Below are 15,967 nucleotides of genomic sequence, written 5' to 3'. Positions count from 1 at the left end.
GCTAAAAATTGTTAGTAATTTGAAAGCTGGTGGAGCTTAGTATAGATGGCCTAATAGAATGAGTACCACACACTGCTAATATGCCCAAAATTATTTTACAGGCTAGATGCAGCTAAAATTATTATTAATTTCAAAGCTGGTGGAGCTTGGTATAGATGACCTAATACAATGAGTACCACACACTACTACTATGCCCAAAATTATTTTCCAGGCAAGATGCAGCTAAAAATTATTAGTAATTTGAAAGCTGGTGGAGTTTGGTATAGTTGGCCTAATACAATGAGTACCACACACTGCTACTGACGTGCCCCCTGGGCCTGTGTTGTGCAGGGAATACCCGGAGCCGGATCGCTGGGGGTTGTAGTCTCCATGGCGCTGACCCGGTCCGTGCCCAGGGTGATCAATTCAGTGGCAGTCTTATTGGTATGATGATAGTCCGACTATGCCACCCGTGGATCGCGGTCAGTGGGGACCGCCGCTGCAAGGCAGACCGCTGAGGCCGGTGTTATGTGTGCAGCTAAGAATGGGATGACTCCCCACGGGAGGAGTACAGCTTCAGGGCAGTTAGTGTGGATGATGGGAGTGATGGCGCACGAGCGCAGCAGGAATAACTTAGAGTCCGTGCAGTGCAGTTCCGGGTCTTTACTGGTGTTATAAGGCAGACACTCCCGGGAGTACTGGTTAGCAGTAGAGGCCTGGTCAGTCTGTGAGCAAGTAGGATCTCCCCTGGCCAGGTGGAGTTGTAGGCCTCCCCGTCTATCTGCACTCTTTCCTGGCTACCTTGCTGTATGCGGGTAGAAGTAGCCCACGTCCCTGAGTATACCGTGTGGTGCTCACCCGTATGGCCGGTGACTTGGGGCCTCCTTTTATCCTCCGCTCCATGACGGCGGTGCTGGTCCCTTGCTTGTGACCGTGTCTCCGGGCTTCTATGGCCAGAGGACCTGGAATCCCCTGCCGGTTGGATTCTGCTGCTGGACCTGGATGTCCCCACAGCTTCAGACTCCGTGTCCGGGTTTAGTGTCTTCAGCCAAGGCGAGCTATCTAGCCTCCAGCCTCTGGCACTCGCTCCTGCTCCTGCAGAGCTCCTGCTGTCACTTTCCCTCTCCAGGCTCTGACTGTCCTAATCCCGCCACAGACCAAGTTTATAAGGGCAGATTCCTCCCCTCCCAGGTCTGGGCGGGCAGTGTTGCATGCTTAGGGCTCCTGACCAGAGAAACCTCCCACCTGCTCTCAGATGTAATATTTCTATTACTGTGGTAACCAGACCCCTGGGGTGCCACATTCCCCCCTAGTAAAATTTAGTACTCCGGGACTGAACACATTTTTAAAGAAACATAAATGCAGGGTATAACAATAACAAGTCAACATGAAAAAGTACATTTTGTGGTCACGGCGTTTCCATAACCGGGTGTCCATATCACCCAAGGTGAAGTTTTAAGCGAGGTAGGGGACCTGTCCAAAGAAAACCCCTTGCGTTGGCCCTGGGCGTGGCTGCAAGGCTGAAGCTAGCTACTTTGGGCCGCAAGGAGGCCACGCCAGACAGGTTTTCTCTTCCGCGGCCGTCTTCGCAAGAGGCACAATGTGCAACTATCTACAAGATTGTTCCGGTTATCCAGCGTCCATAACTTGTTAGTCCATACAAATCTGCAGGGTAACTGAGAAACATAATTAATAACAGGCAACAACAAAAACCGTAAACATTTTCAAGAAACACAAAAAGAAAAAGTGGGCACTGCTGGGGAATAATAATCACAAATAGAAAGGGGTGCTACAGTAACCTGATGTAAAGACACAAAATTATTCGGAAGAAAAAGACTCAGGATATATAACCATGCACACCCAATGTTGGAAAAGTGAAAAAAATCTTTATTACATGATTACATTTAGACAACAAAAGAAAAATTTTTTAAAAGCATTTAAAACAGACAAAAACATGTGCAATCTTCATATGGGGGAATTCATGATAATATGCATAAAAATAGCAATAAACCCCACTATGTTATGTGCCACAGGTATATTTTACATCACTTATATAACATTCGATTAATGTAGACCTACTAAGCAACCCTGGCTATAAATAGCACAGCACAACCAGTCAAAATATGTGTTTATGACAAACAGGTAAATTTACAGTGCATTACTTTATATTCTCCAGCGGGCGGGCTTCTGACCTCTAGTGACTCTAGTGGACCTACGGAGCTCACTAACTGGTCCTGCACTACAGGGTGTAGGAGGTGTTATGGGTAAGCTGGGCAGCTGTCTGCGTACTCTTTGGCTCACTAGGGGCACGGCAGGCTCACTACTAGCAGAGGGTTGATCCTCCTGCGCTGCTGGTGTGGACTCTTCTGCCTCCTGGGACGGCTGCTCTTCCAGCTCTACCTGGTCTTCTGTAGGGACTTGAGGGGCTGGCTGGAGAAATGTGAGGACGGGCACCACGATAGCGTTGTTTACTTGTGTCCAGGACCGGGGAAAGTCTCCGAGTACGGTGCTGATCATTTCCTCCTTTTCCTCTACGGGTTGAGGGTCTTCCTGATCTTCGTCCGTGCTTTGCAACTTCTCGGGGCACTTTTTCAGGTGGTCTCTGGAGACAGTGGCTGTGGTCTCTCCTCCATCCTTGCTGATGACGTACACCTTTGGACTATTGTGGCTTGAGGGCAGTACGGTGTATGGGTCCTTTTCCCACTGGTCGTCCAACTTATGGAGCCGCCTTTTTCTTTTCAAGACCTGCTCTCCAGTTACCAGGGGAACAGCGGGAGCATGTTGGTTATAAGTCCTCTCCTGCCTTTCTCTTGATTGACAGAGACTTCGCTCGACGCTCTCCTGTACTTTCCGGTACTGCTGCTGCCGTTCTGTATCCCAGTCTGCCTCTGGCGAGGTGTCCTCAGGTGTCAGGACTCCCATATCCAGGTCAACAGGCAGCTTACCAGGTCTTGCTTGCATTAGGTAAGCCGGGGTACAGTTGGTGGAACCTACCGGGATGTGGTTATACAGGTCCACCAGATCGGGCAGTTTCTCAGGCCACAGACTGCGTTCTTCCAGGGGCAATGTTTTTAGCAGATCTATCACCACCTGGTTCATCTTCTCGCAGAGTCCATTGGTTTGGGGGTGATAGGGCATTGTTCTTATCTTCTTGCAGCCATACAGGTTGCAGAACTCCTGGAAGACCTCCACTTCGAAGGCTGGTTCTTGGTCCGTCAGTACTTGGTCCGGGTACCCGTGTGGGCGGCAGAAGTGCAGCTGGAAGGCTCTGGCTGCTGTCTGAGCCGTCAAGTCTTTGACTGGGACCATCACCAGGAACCGGGAGTAGTGATCTACGATGGTTAGGGCGTAGACATACCCGCTTCTGCTTGGAGCCATTTTAACATGGTCCAGAGCGACCAGTTCCAGCGGCTGCCTGGTGAGGATGGGCTGCAGAGGAGTCCTCTGGCTGGCACAGTCCCTCCTTCTTAGATTGCTCGGGCCACAGTCTCTACACCATCTCTCAATGGCTCCTCTCATGCCTATCCAGTAGAACCGTTCACGCAGCAGGAACTCCAGCTTCTTCCATCCGAAGTGCCCTGCCCCATTGTGGTAGGCCTCCAGCACCATAGCTGCGTCCCGTCTCGGTACCACAACCTGCCAGATCAGTTCATGTGTCCGGGAATTGACCATTCTGCGGCACAACTTCTCCTTGTAGAGAAACAGTCTGATTTTCTCTGTCCACAGTTGCTTGGTCTCTTCCGGAGCGTCTGGATCCAGGCGGTCATCAGCCTGGGTCAGCATCTCCTTCACCAGACGGACTGCGGGGTCCCTGTCTTGCGTCTCCGCCCAGTTGTAGTAGGGTAAGGGGTTGAACGTAGCTTATCGCTGGCCCCTCACACGGTGGGAATACTGGGTAATCCCATGACGGTGGAACGCAGGGAGTTCAACCTCTTCCAGTTCTTCTGGATCTTCCCCTCCGTCCGGTAGGTTTGGCATCCTGGGCAGGGCGTCCGCGTTGGTATTGGAGCGTCCTGCCCGGTATTTGATTGTGAACTCATAATTGGACAGGCTGGCCATCCATCTCTGCTCCAGGGCACCCAGTCTTGCAGTGTCCAGGTGTGTCAACGGGTTGTTGTCCGTGTACACGGTGAACCTGGAAGAGGCAAGGTAATGCTTAAAACGTTCGATTACCGCCCACACCACTGCCAGGAATTCTAGCTTGAACGCGCTGTAATTCTCAGGGTTTCTTTCCGTGGGTCGCAGTTTTCAGCTGGCGTAAGCAATTACCCGTTCTCTCCCCTGCTGGATCTGGGATAGTACGGCTCCTAGCCCGATGTTGCTTGCGTCCGTGTGGAGGATAAAGGGCTGGCTGTAATCAGGGTACGCCAAGAGGGGCCATCTTCAGCTGGTGGAATGACTCCTCTTCCAGCTTTTCCCATTTGAAGGGTGGCTTCTGTTTTTTTGCCTTCCTGGACTGGCCTATCAGGAGGTCCTGCATAGGAGCTGCCTTCTTGGTAAAACCGGGAATGAATCTTCGGTAGTAGCCTACCAACCCGAGGAACTGCCGCACTTCCTTTATGCTGGATGGTCTTGGCCAGTCCTTAATCACAGTGATCTTGTCAGGGTCGGGAGCCACTCCGTCAGCACTCACCACGTGTCCCAGGTACTGTACCTTTGGCTTCAGTAGATGACACTTCGGGGGTTTTACCTTTAGGCCATAGTTTGCCAGGGCTTCAAACACTTCAGCCAGGTGTTCCAGATGGTCCTCATAGGTCTTGGAATAGACGATGACATTGTCCAGGTATAATAGGACCGTCTCAAAGTTCCGGTGTCCCAGACTGCATTCCATCAACCGTTGGAAGGTTCCTGGTGCATTGCAGAGCCCGAACGGCATACAGTTAAATTCGCTAAGTCCCATCGGGGTGGTGAATGCGGTCTTCTCCCGGTCCGCCTCTGCTACAGGAACCTGCCAGTACCCGCTAGTGAGATCCAAAGTAGAGAAGAAGTTAGCAGATTTTAATGCAGCTAAGGACACTTCTATCCTTGGTAACGGGTACGCATCTTTGTGTGTGATACGGTTGACCTTCCTGTAGTCTACACACATTCTCATGGTGTTGTCTTTCTTTTTCACTAAGACTAGTGGAGCTGCCCAGGGGCTACAGCTGTCCCTAATTACCCCAGCCTCCTTCATGTCTTTTAGCATCCACTTGGCGTGTTGATAGTGTGCATGGGGTACGGGTCGGTATCTCTCCTTTATGGGAGGATGGTCTCCCGTGGGGATGTGATGTTCTACCCCCTTTACTCGCCCGAAGTCCAGCGGGTGTTTACTAAACACTCTCTCATACTCTTGAACCACCCGATAGACTCCCTGTTTTTGGTGTGAGGGAGTGGAGTCAGTACCCAAATGCAGTTGCTGACACCAGTCCTCCATTGGTTTCTTAGAGCTATTACCTTCCTCTGGTTGAGATGGAGGCAAGGGTTCCACGGCCTGTACAGAGTTCTGGTTGATGGTGAACAATTTGGCTAGCGTGGCATACCGGGGCAGGTATACTTCTCTCTCCCCGATATTTATGATGCGGACGGGCACCCTCCCATGGCGTACATCGACCACCCCCCATGCTGTCAAAATGGTGGGCCTACTGTCTGAGTAGATGGGTTCTACCATTGCTTGGTAGTCTCTACCTCTTAGACCAATAGCTTCCCGGCACCAAATCATCATCTCACTTTTCGGGGGCATGGCAATAGGTTGGTCACACATTCTCACGCTACCAATCTCACCACCAGATAGTTCCACCTGTTGCCGTTTCATCAGTGCCCGGATCTCTTTTTGGAGGACACGCTGTTGGCTGGAACTGGCGTTCTTGGCAACCTGTTGCAAAATAAGAATCACCTCTGCAAGACAGTTTTCGATTACGTTAGTACCTAGGGTTATTTTTGGGTGACTCTCGCGACGGTCAATGTCCACAATGATCAGTCCTTGTGCCGGCAGTTCAACCTTACCGACCTTGATGGTCACCTCTTTAAATCCTATCTGTGGCACGGGCTGACCATTGCTGGCGATAATGCTCAGGTCGTCATCTGGGTAGCGGGTTATGTCCGAGTCATTCCAGTACCGCTTGAAGAGCACATATGGGATGGTAGTCACCTGTGACCCAGTGTCTAGAAGGGCACTCATAGGAATGCCATCCAGTACCACAGGCAAGACTGGACGTCCCCCTACGTATTTGTCACACCAGTTTGATGGGCCTGATGATCTTATGCCTGGGGATTGGCCCTCTACCCCAGGTTGTGCCCGTTTAAATGACAGTACCTTGCCATATGTCCGGGTTGATTGCAACGGCGGCAGATGGGTTGTCCGTCCTCGTTGTATCGGTCGCTGGGTCTTCCTCTGGCCGGTGGGGTCCTCCTCAGTCGGCGCCACGGGACGTCCTCCGGTCCGGATGCCAGCTGGATCTTTCCTGGAGAAGAGACCTGTAAAGACTGCACAGTTCTGGCTAGCGCGGCAACGCTCTTAGTCAGCTCTTGGACCTGATGGTGCAGGTCTGTAGCCGGGTTATTGTTCAAAGCCTGCGCATCAGCTCCCACAGGCCCTGCAGACAAGGGCGCCGCGTCCTGGTGATAAGTGATAGCAGGGCGCTTGTGGGTTACAGCGCCACCTGGTGCCAGTTCTCGGAGCACCCAGATGGCTCTGTCCTTGAACTGTGCAAAGTCCAGGTCAGGGTCCTGTAAGGCCATTGCCCGCAACAGGGTTCGGTGGGCATTGCACAGTAGACCCTCAATAAATTGTTCGGTCAACAGCTTGTCTTCATTTCCCACGCTGTCAGGGTCTGCCTGCTTAATGGCTCTCAGGGCCTCTTGTACGTTTAGAGCATAGTCTCTTATACTTTCATGTGCCCGTTGTTTGCACCCGTAAAATCTGAGCTTTATTTCGGCTGAGGTTCGGGTATCAAATGTGTCTTTCAGCCGGGCTAGTATTTCTCTGACAGTCCTCTTCTTCCTAGGTGGCCAGGACTTTACCTCCCTTTGGGCTGCCCCGATTAACTGGGCCACCAGGATGCTCACTTTTTGCTCTTCCGTGAGGGGGTATACCTGGAAGAGGCTATCCAGTCTTTCCCTAAAGTCACTTAGAGTATGTGACTCCCCTGAGTACTGGGGTAGCCAGGTTGCCCCCGGGATATAGGGCATGGTGAATGGCATGACCGCAGCAGCGGTTGCGCTGCTGATCCCCTCGGTGTCCGACATCCTCCTTCCCCCCTAGTGGACCGTGGCCTACCTTGCGATGCTCTCCTTCCGTAGGCTGCGGCTCCGCAGTCGATCGTCGGGGTTGAGGACCTTGCGTCGCGCTCCTGTGACGTCAGCGTCGCTCTTCCTCCCTTCCAGGACCTTACGCAGCGTCAGTGCGTGGGGCGGAGCTTCGGATCTCGCGCGCTTTCAGCATCCACGCCCCTCTTCTTCCCGTGCGGCGTTCTGAAGATGGCGTCCGATGGTGGGAAGCAGCTGCGGATGGCGGGAAGACGGCAGAAGACGGCGGGAAACGACCCAAGATGGCGTCCGATGGCGGGAAACGGCTCCGGACGGCGGGAAACTTCTCTCAGGTAAGTGCAAAAAGTCTTTTTTCAGGCACGCAATATCCGTTGGGGCGGGTTGGTTTGAATCCTGCCGACTACGCCAAAGTTGACGCGCCCCCTGGGCCTGTGTTGTGCAGGGAATACCCGGAGCCGGATCGCTGGGGGTTGTAGTCTCCATGGCGCTGATCCGGTCCGTGCCCATGGTGGTCAATTCAGTGGCAGTCTTATTGGTATGATGATAGTCCGACTACGCCACCCGTGGATCGCGGTCAGTGGGGACCATCGTTGCAATGCAGACCGCTGAGGCCGGTGTTATGTGTGCAGCTAAGAATGGGATGACTCCCCACGGGAGGAGTACAGCCTCAGGGCAGTTAGTGTGGATGATGGGAGTGATGGTGCACGAGCGCAGCAGGAATAGCTCAGAGTCCGTGCAGTGCAGTTCAGGGTCTTTACTGGTGTTATAAGGCAGACACTCCAGGGAGTACTGGTTAGCAGTAGGGGCCTGGTCAGTCTGTGAGCAAGTAGGATCTCCCCTGGCCAGGTGGAGTTGTAGGCCTCCCCGTCTATCTACACTCTTTCCTGGCTACCTTGCTGTATGCGGGTAGAAGTAGCCCACGTCCCTGAGTATATCGTGTGGTGCTCACCCGTATGGCCGGTGATTTGGGGCCTCCTGTTAGCCTCCGCTCCACCACGGCGGTGCTGGTCCCTTGCTTGTGACCGTGCCTCCGGGCTTCTATGGCCAGAGGACCTGGAATCCCCTGCCGGTTGGATTCTGCTGCTGGACCTGGATGTCCCCACAGCTTCGGACTCCGTGTCCGGGTTTAGTGTCTTCAGCCAAGGCGAGCTATCTAGCTTCCAGCCTCTGGCACTCGCTCCTGCTCCTACAGAGCTCCTGCTGTCACTTTCCCTCTCCAGGCTCTGACTGTCCTAATCCCGCCCCAGACACAGTTTATAAGGGCAGATTCCTCCCCTCCCAGGTCTGGGCGGGCAGTGTTGCATGCTTAGGGCTCCTGACCAGAGAAACCTCCCACCTGCTCTCAGACGTAATATTTCTATTACTGTGGTAACCAGACCCCTGGGGTGCCACACTACTATGCCCAAAATTATTTTCCAGGCAAGATGCAGCTAAAAATTATTAGTAATTTGAAAGCTGGTGGAGCTTAGTATAGATGGCCTAATAGAATGAGTACCACACACTGCTAATATGCCCACAATTATTTTCCAGGCAAGATGCAGCTAAAAATTATTATTAATTTCAAAGCTGGTGGAGCTTGGTATAGATGGCCTAATACAATGAGTACCACACACTGCTACTAAGCCCAAAATTATTTTCCGGGCTAGATGCAGCTAAAAATCATTAATTTCAAAGCTGGTGGAGCTTGGTATAGATGGTCTAATTATAGATTGAGTACCACACACTGCTACAGGCCCAAAAGGTTTTACTTGGCTAAGTGCAGTAAAAAAATTGTATTACATACACAGGTGGTGTAGCTTGCAACACAGATAGGCTACTCCACTGAATAACACACACTGCAAGAGGCCCAAAAGGATTTGCTTAGCTAGATTTAGCCAAATGCTGTGAAAAACACTTGCACAGCACTAAAACAGACCTGCCTGGCAAAAAGTGATAGGAACTGATGTTAACTAGCCCTCAAAAGGGCTGGAATTACAACAAGTCACTACTCCCAACCTATCTGTCGATTTAAGAGCACAGACCTGCCTGCTAAAAGGGCTAGGAACTGCTGTAACCTAGCCCTCAAAAGGGCTGCAATTACAAACTAGTCCCTACTCCCTAAACCTTTCTGTCTATTTAAGAGAAAATTCGCTTGCAATTCTGTTACACAATATAGCGCTAACAGAAGCAGCAGTGCTGTCTAACACTCAGCTGCAGCAGTGAGAAAATGGTGGCGATGGGGAAAATGGCTGGGTCTTATAGGGCAAGGACATGTGACATGCACAGCCAATGACACATGCCCTTGCTTATGTGAAAAAAAGCACTTCGCTCCGTGTGTGCGCTGCTGATAGGCTGACAGACTGCACCTCCCCACTGTAAATGCGGGAAAGAGAAAAAAAAAAGAAGATCTTCATTATTTCTGCAGAGATCCATCCCATGCCCCTCCCCCCGCCCAGCTGTACACACAAACTGTGTATTAACATTGATTATCAGCATTACTGTGAAAAAATCCAGTTACGATTTGGGTGCACAAACAGTTATCGAACATAACCTCGAACAGACGGATTTTTTTCAAATCGTTCGGGTTCGTCGAACGGCTCGAACACCGCCCAAAACAGCTCGAATTTGAGATTGGCGAACAGTTCAATTCGAACACCGCTCATCTCTAGTGATATCGAAGAAATTTTACCACAATCATGAAGTACAATATGTCATGAAAAAACAATCTCAGAATCAGGGGGATCTGTTGAAGCGTTCCAGAGTAATTAACTCATAAAGTGACAGTGGTCAGAATTATAAAAATTGACCTGGTCATTAATGTGCAAACCACCTTGGGTTGTAAAGGGGTTAAGTGGTGAAAAAAAAAATTTGTTTAAAAAAAAAAAAAAGGTGCCATAATCCGAAACCCATACCGTCTCCAATTTTCAGGGTCATAGGCTGGGTAAGAGCTTATTTTTTGCGTGCCAAGCTGACGTTTTTATTGATACCATTTTGGGGTAGACAAGATGTTTTGATCGCCTGTTATTGCATTTTACTGCAATGTTGCGGCAACCAAAAAAACATAATTCTGGCGTTTTGATTCTTTTTCTTGTTATGCCATTTACCGATCGGATGAATTCTTTTTTATATTAATAGAACGGGCGATTCTAAATATGTCGTTATACCAAATATGTGTATTTTTTTATTGTTTATTTTGAATGGGGCAAAAGGAGGGTGATTTCAATTTTACATTTTTTTAAAAATTTTAAAAAGCTTTTTTTTTCTACTTTTTACATGCTTCAATAATCTCCATAGGAGACTTGAATCTGGGATCATCTGATCAAATGTGTTACACAAAAGTGCTCATCTGCTATGAACGCCGACCTCTGTGTGATGCTCAAAGCAGAACGGTTATGACAACCCCAAGGGTCTCCTGCAGACCCCGGGTTGTCATGCCAACCTGCAGTTATGTGACGTGGGCGCCAATGGGCCGAGCTAGTGAAGTGCTTCAGTGGCGGCAATGTTAACTGCCGCTGTCAGAGATTGATGTTAACAGCCGCGGGTGGATCGCGATTCCATCCGCGCCTGTTAGGGGCACATGTCAGCTGCGCAGATCAGCTGTCATGTGACTGGAAAGATACGGGCTCTGCGCCGGAACCTGCATCAAAGGGGAAGATACGACATGCTAGGGGGCTGTTTGTAGGAGAGAAGTGGTAGTTCTGGGAATATTCCTTTTAGTCTGTGGCCTCTGTGGAATATGGGTTGGAGATCAGCTACAATTTTCTTTGACTTTTTTCATCTGCCATCTCTCTGTCGTGTTTCTCACTTTAGCCATGTGTAATGTATTTAACACTTTTTCTAATTATTGTATAATAAATGTATTTTTTCATTAAGAGCTCTATCTCTGGCTATTTCTTTAGAGATCTGAGCTATCTATGAATATAGTTGTTATTTTGGCTACAATTCTCTTCCCTTTCGGTATAATGTTTTGGTAAGAGATAAGTATAATAGGTCTTGATGTTACTGTGTTTGCAGAAACCTCAACAGGTTATACGGATTATAGGAAATGCAACAGAACCTGGGTTAACCAACTCGGGGTGGTCTTTGGAGAGAGGCTGACTAGTGAGAAAGAGACCTGAATCTTAAAATACGGGAGCTACTTAAAAACGGGTTAAAATATGGTGGAATAAGGCTGCATTAGAAAATTACCTACAGAAAGAAATTCTGCCAAGAGTATTACACAGTCAACTCTTTCCAACTCTGGAAATTGACAATCCATTGTTTATTAACAAATGGGAAGAAACACTAGTCATGAAGTGTTCTAAAACACTTTTGGAGCTCCTCATTGGCCTAGACAAAAAGGCCCTTGAACCTCTAGAAAAAGAGATCGATTGCATTTGTGAAAAATTACATACTGCATATAATTTATACTGCAACACCAGATGAAAGCAGAAATTTCGATCAATCACTAGAGGAAGATCTTAATAAATGGGAGAGTGAAATTCAAAATTCAAACACAAAAAAATATATACATCATCTGGGTGATTATCAATCTAACAACATATATCGGTGGAAATGCAAAAGTAAAATTAGATCTCGCACCCATTCTATCTCTAGTTCTTCTACCATCTCAGAAGAAGAATTTGGCGGTGGAGCAGGGCATTTTTTAGACAAACGTCTTCCTCCAAATACAGAGCACATTTCCGCCCCTTCTCACCCATATGCAAGAACTCCCTCCACAAAAATGAAAAATCTTCCTTACAATTTCAGAGAGAAAATAAATTTTGAAGGTAATAAATCTTTCCAGAACTCCTCTATCTAGAGCACAATCTGAGGTTTTGTCAAAGGGGCTTTCATTTTCACCTGTTGAGAGTTATGATTATTTCACGGCAATCAAAGACCTGGAGTTGTTTGCCAGGAAATAAATTTTTAAAAAACACTTTAACTCTATACCAGCGATTCTCTCATCTACAGCAGAGACACAAGCTATGAGAGATCTAGAATCGCTGGAACAGAACAAGCAGTACAGGTACCTTCAAGCATTCAAATACATCTCCACCGACACTCTCGTGTTTTTCTGTCCTTATCCGCCTGCCCACAGGTTGAAATTTTCGTCAAACTAGTACGGGAAGATTTTTCCAAATTGAACTCTAAGATTAATGACGATAATCTCTCACGATGTGCAATACAAGAACTACGAAAGATGTAAAATATAGTTATCAAGTGAGCGGACAAAGGTGGAAACGTTGTCATCTGACCGGTGGAGATGTACGAGGCAGAGGCATTCAAACAGCGTCACTGTACTGATAAATATAGGAGGCTTGATAATATTCCATTGAATGCCTTTTCGCAAAGAACTTAAGGACCTGATTGACGATGGTATGGATTCAACTGTCATTACATCAAAAATTGGGGAGGCACTGGTACCAGATTTTCCAGTGAACCCCACTTTTTATCTGCTGCCTAATGTTCACAAAGACCCCCTCTGCCCACCGGGCAGACCCATTGTCTCGGGCATGGAGGGTCTTTGTGAACCTGTTTGTAACTTTGTGGGCTTCTATTTGCAACAATGTGTGGAGACCCTTCCTTTGTTTATTAGGGATGCCACAGACATCCTCAGAAGACTGGATGGTGTTACGCTTGAGGATGATATGTGACTGGTCACCTGCGACGTGGAGTCTCTATACACATCCATACGGCACGACCAGGGGATACAAGCTGCTAAATTTTTTCTAAATATGACTAATTTGTACCCCGAGTTAATTGAATTTTTACTGAGATTATTAAGATTCATTCTCACTCATAATTACTTTGCGTTCAAGGACCGCCCCTTCCTACAGCTCCAGGGCACTGCGATGGGGGCGTCTTGTGCGCCCACATACGCTAATCTGTTCCTGGGGCTGTAGGAGAGAGACACGGTAGTGAACACTTCGGGGCATGATGCAGTTGTCCTCTGGTCAAGCTATATTGACGACTTGCTATTTATCTGGCAGGGCTCCACGTTGCAGTTGGAGGACTTCCTTGGCTGCTTAAATGTCAATGAGTCCAATATTAAGCTGACATGGAAATATAGTCAGAAACAGATCGATTTCCTGGACTTGCTTATCTCCTGAAATTCGGATGGTATGTTGGATACGGACATTTTCTGTAAAGAAACCTCGACCAACTCCTTGCTCCACTATACTTCATACCACCCTCCAAAATTAAAAAAGTCTATACCTATAAGCCAGTTTTTGAGGGCGCGCCGGATCTGCTCCAGTGAGGAGAAATTTAGAGATCAAGCAAAAGAATTAACCACAAGATTCCGTAACAGAGGTTACAGGCAACATGACATCAATAAAGGGCTGGCCAGAGCTAAAAATACTGTCAGACAATCTCTTTTGAGCGCACCACGAAGTTCATCTAACAAATCAAGGAATAGTCAGTGAAATACGACTCCGACATTTATCTCTACATTTACATAGTAACATAGTAACTAGAGATGAGCGTTGTTCGACTCGAACTGTTCGCCAATCTCAAATTTGAGCTGTTTTGGGCGGTGTTCGAGCCGTTCGGCGAACACGAACAATTTGAAAAAAATTCGGCTGTTCGAGGTTATGTTCGACAACTGTTCGTGCACCAAATCATAGCTGGATTTTTTCTCAGTAATGCTGAAAATTAATGTTAATACGCAGTTTGAGTGTTCAGCGGGGCGGGGGGAGGGGCAGGGGATGGATCTCTGCAGGAATAATGAAGATCTCCATTTTTTTTTCTCTTTCCCGCATTTACAGTGGGGAGGTGCAATCTGTCAGCCTATCAGCAGAGCACACACGGAGAGAACTGCTTTTTTTCACACAAGCAAGGGCATGTGTCATTGGCAGTGTATGTCACATGTCCTTGCCCTATAAGACCCAGCCATTTTTCGTCGCCACCATTTTCTCACTGCTGCAGCTGCGTGTTAGACGGCACTGCTGTTGCTGTGTGCGCTATACCTTGTTAATTTAAAGCCAATTTTCACACAAATCTACAGATAGCTTGGGAGTAGGGAAGAGTTGTGATTGCAGTCCTTTTAAGGACTAGGTTACAGCATTTCCTACGACTTTTATCAGGCAGGTCTGTGCTCTTAAATAGATAGGTTGGGAGTAAAGACTAATTGTAATTGCAGTCCTTTTCAGGACTAAGTTACATCAGTTCCTATCAGTTTTTGCCAGGCAGGTCTGTGCCAGTGCTGTGCAAGTTTTTTTCACAGCATTTTGCTAAATCTAGCAAAGCTAATACTTTTTGGCCTATTTCAGAGTGTGTTAGTCAGTGGAGTAGCCTATCTGTGTTGCAAGCTAAACCACCTGTGTATAGAATACCAATTTTTTTACTGCACCTAGTGAAGTAAAACATTTTGGGCATAGCATCATTCTATTAGTCCATCTATACTGACCTCCATAAGGTTGCAAATTGAATATAATTTTTTTCTGCATCTAGCTCTGAAAAAATATTTGGGTTCCTAACAGTGTGTGGGACTTGTTCTATTAGACCATCTATACTGACCTCCATCAGGTTGCAAATTAAAAATAATTTTTATCTGCATCTAGCTCTGAAAAAATATTTGGGCTTCTAGCAGTGTGTGGGACTTGGTCAATGAGTCCATCTATACTGACCTCCATCAGGTTGCAAATTGAATATAATTTTTTTCTGCATCTAGCTCTGAAAAAATATTTGGGCTTCTAGCAGTGTGTGGGACTTGGTCTATTAGTCCATCTATACTGACCTCCATCAGGTTGCAAATTAAAAACAATTTTTTTCTTCATCTAGCTCTGAAAAAATATTTGGGCTTCTAGCAGTGTGTGGGACTTGTTCTATTAGTCCATCTATACTGGCCTCCATCAGGTTGCAAATTGAATATAATTTTTTTCTGCATCTAGCTCTGAAAAAAATATTTGGGCTTCTAGCAGTGTGTGGGACTTGTTCTATTAGTTCATCTATACTGACCTTCATCAGGTTGCAAATTGAATATAATTTTTTTCTGCATCTAGCTCTGAAAAAATATTTGGGCTTCTAGCAGTGTGTGGGACTTGGTCTATTAGTCCATCTATACTGACCTCCATCAGGTTGCAAATTAAAAATATTTTTTTTCTGCATCTAGCTCTGAAAAAATATTTGGGCTTCTAGCAGTGTGTGGGACTTGGTCTATTAGTCCATCTATACTGATCTTCATCAGGTTGCAAATTGAATATATTTTTTTTCTGCATCTAGCTCTGAAAAAATATTTGGGCTTCTAGCACTGTGTGGGACTTGGTCTTTTAGTCCATCTATACTGACCTCCATCGGGTTGCAAATTAAAAATATTTTTTTTCTGCATCTAGTTCTGAAAAAATATTTGGGCTTCTAGCAGTGTGTGCGACTTGTTCTATTAGTCCATCTATACTGACCTCCATCAGGTTGCAAATTGAATATAATTTTTTTCTGCATCTAGCTCTGAAAAAAATATTTGGGCTTCTAGCAGTGTGTGGGACTTGGTCTATTAGTCCATCTATACTGACCTCCATCAGGTTGCAAATTAAAAATAATTTTTTTCTGCATCTAGCTCTGAAAAAATATTTGGGCTTCTAGCAGTGTGTGGGACTTGGTCTATTAGTCCATCTATACTGACCTCCATCAGGTTGCAAATTAAAAATAATTTTTATCTGCATCTAGCTCTGAAAAAATATTTGGGCTTCTAGCAGTGTGTGGGACTTGGTCAATAAGTCCATCTATACTGACCTCCATCAGGTTGCAAATTGAATATATTTTTTTTCTGCATCTAGCTCTGAAA

The sequence above is a fragment of the Phyllobates terribilis genome, unplaced genomic scaffold (assembly GCF_046119375.1).
Source record: "Phyllobates terribilis strain yellow unplaced genomic scaffold, ASM4611937v1 Scaffold_9__5_contigs__length_417890890, whole genome shotgun sequence".
Taxonomy (NCBI): Eukaryota; Metazoa; Chordata; class Amphibia; order Anura; family Dendrobatidae; genus Phyllobates; species Phyllobates terribilis.
This window is presented reverse-complemented; position numbering follows the sequence as displayed.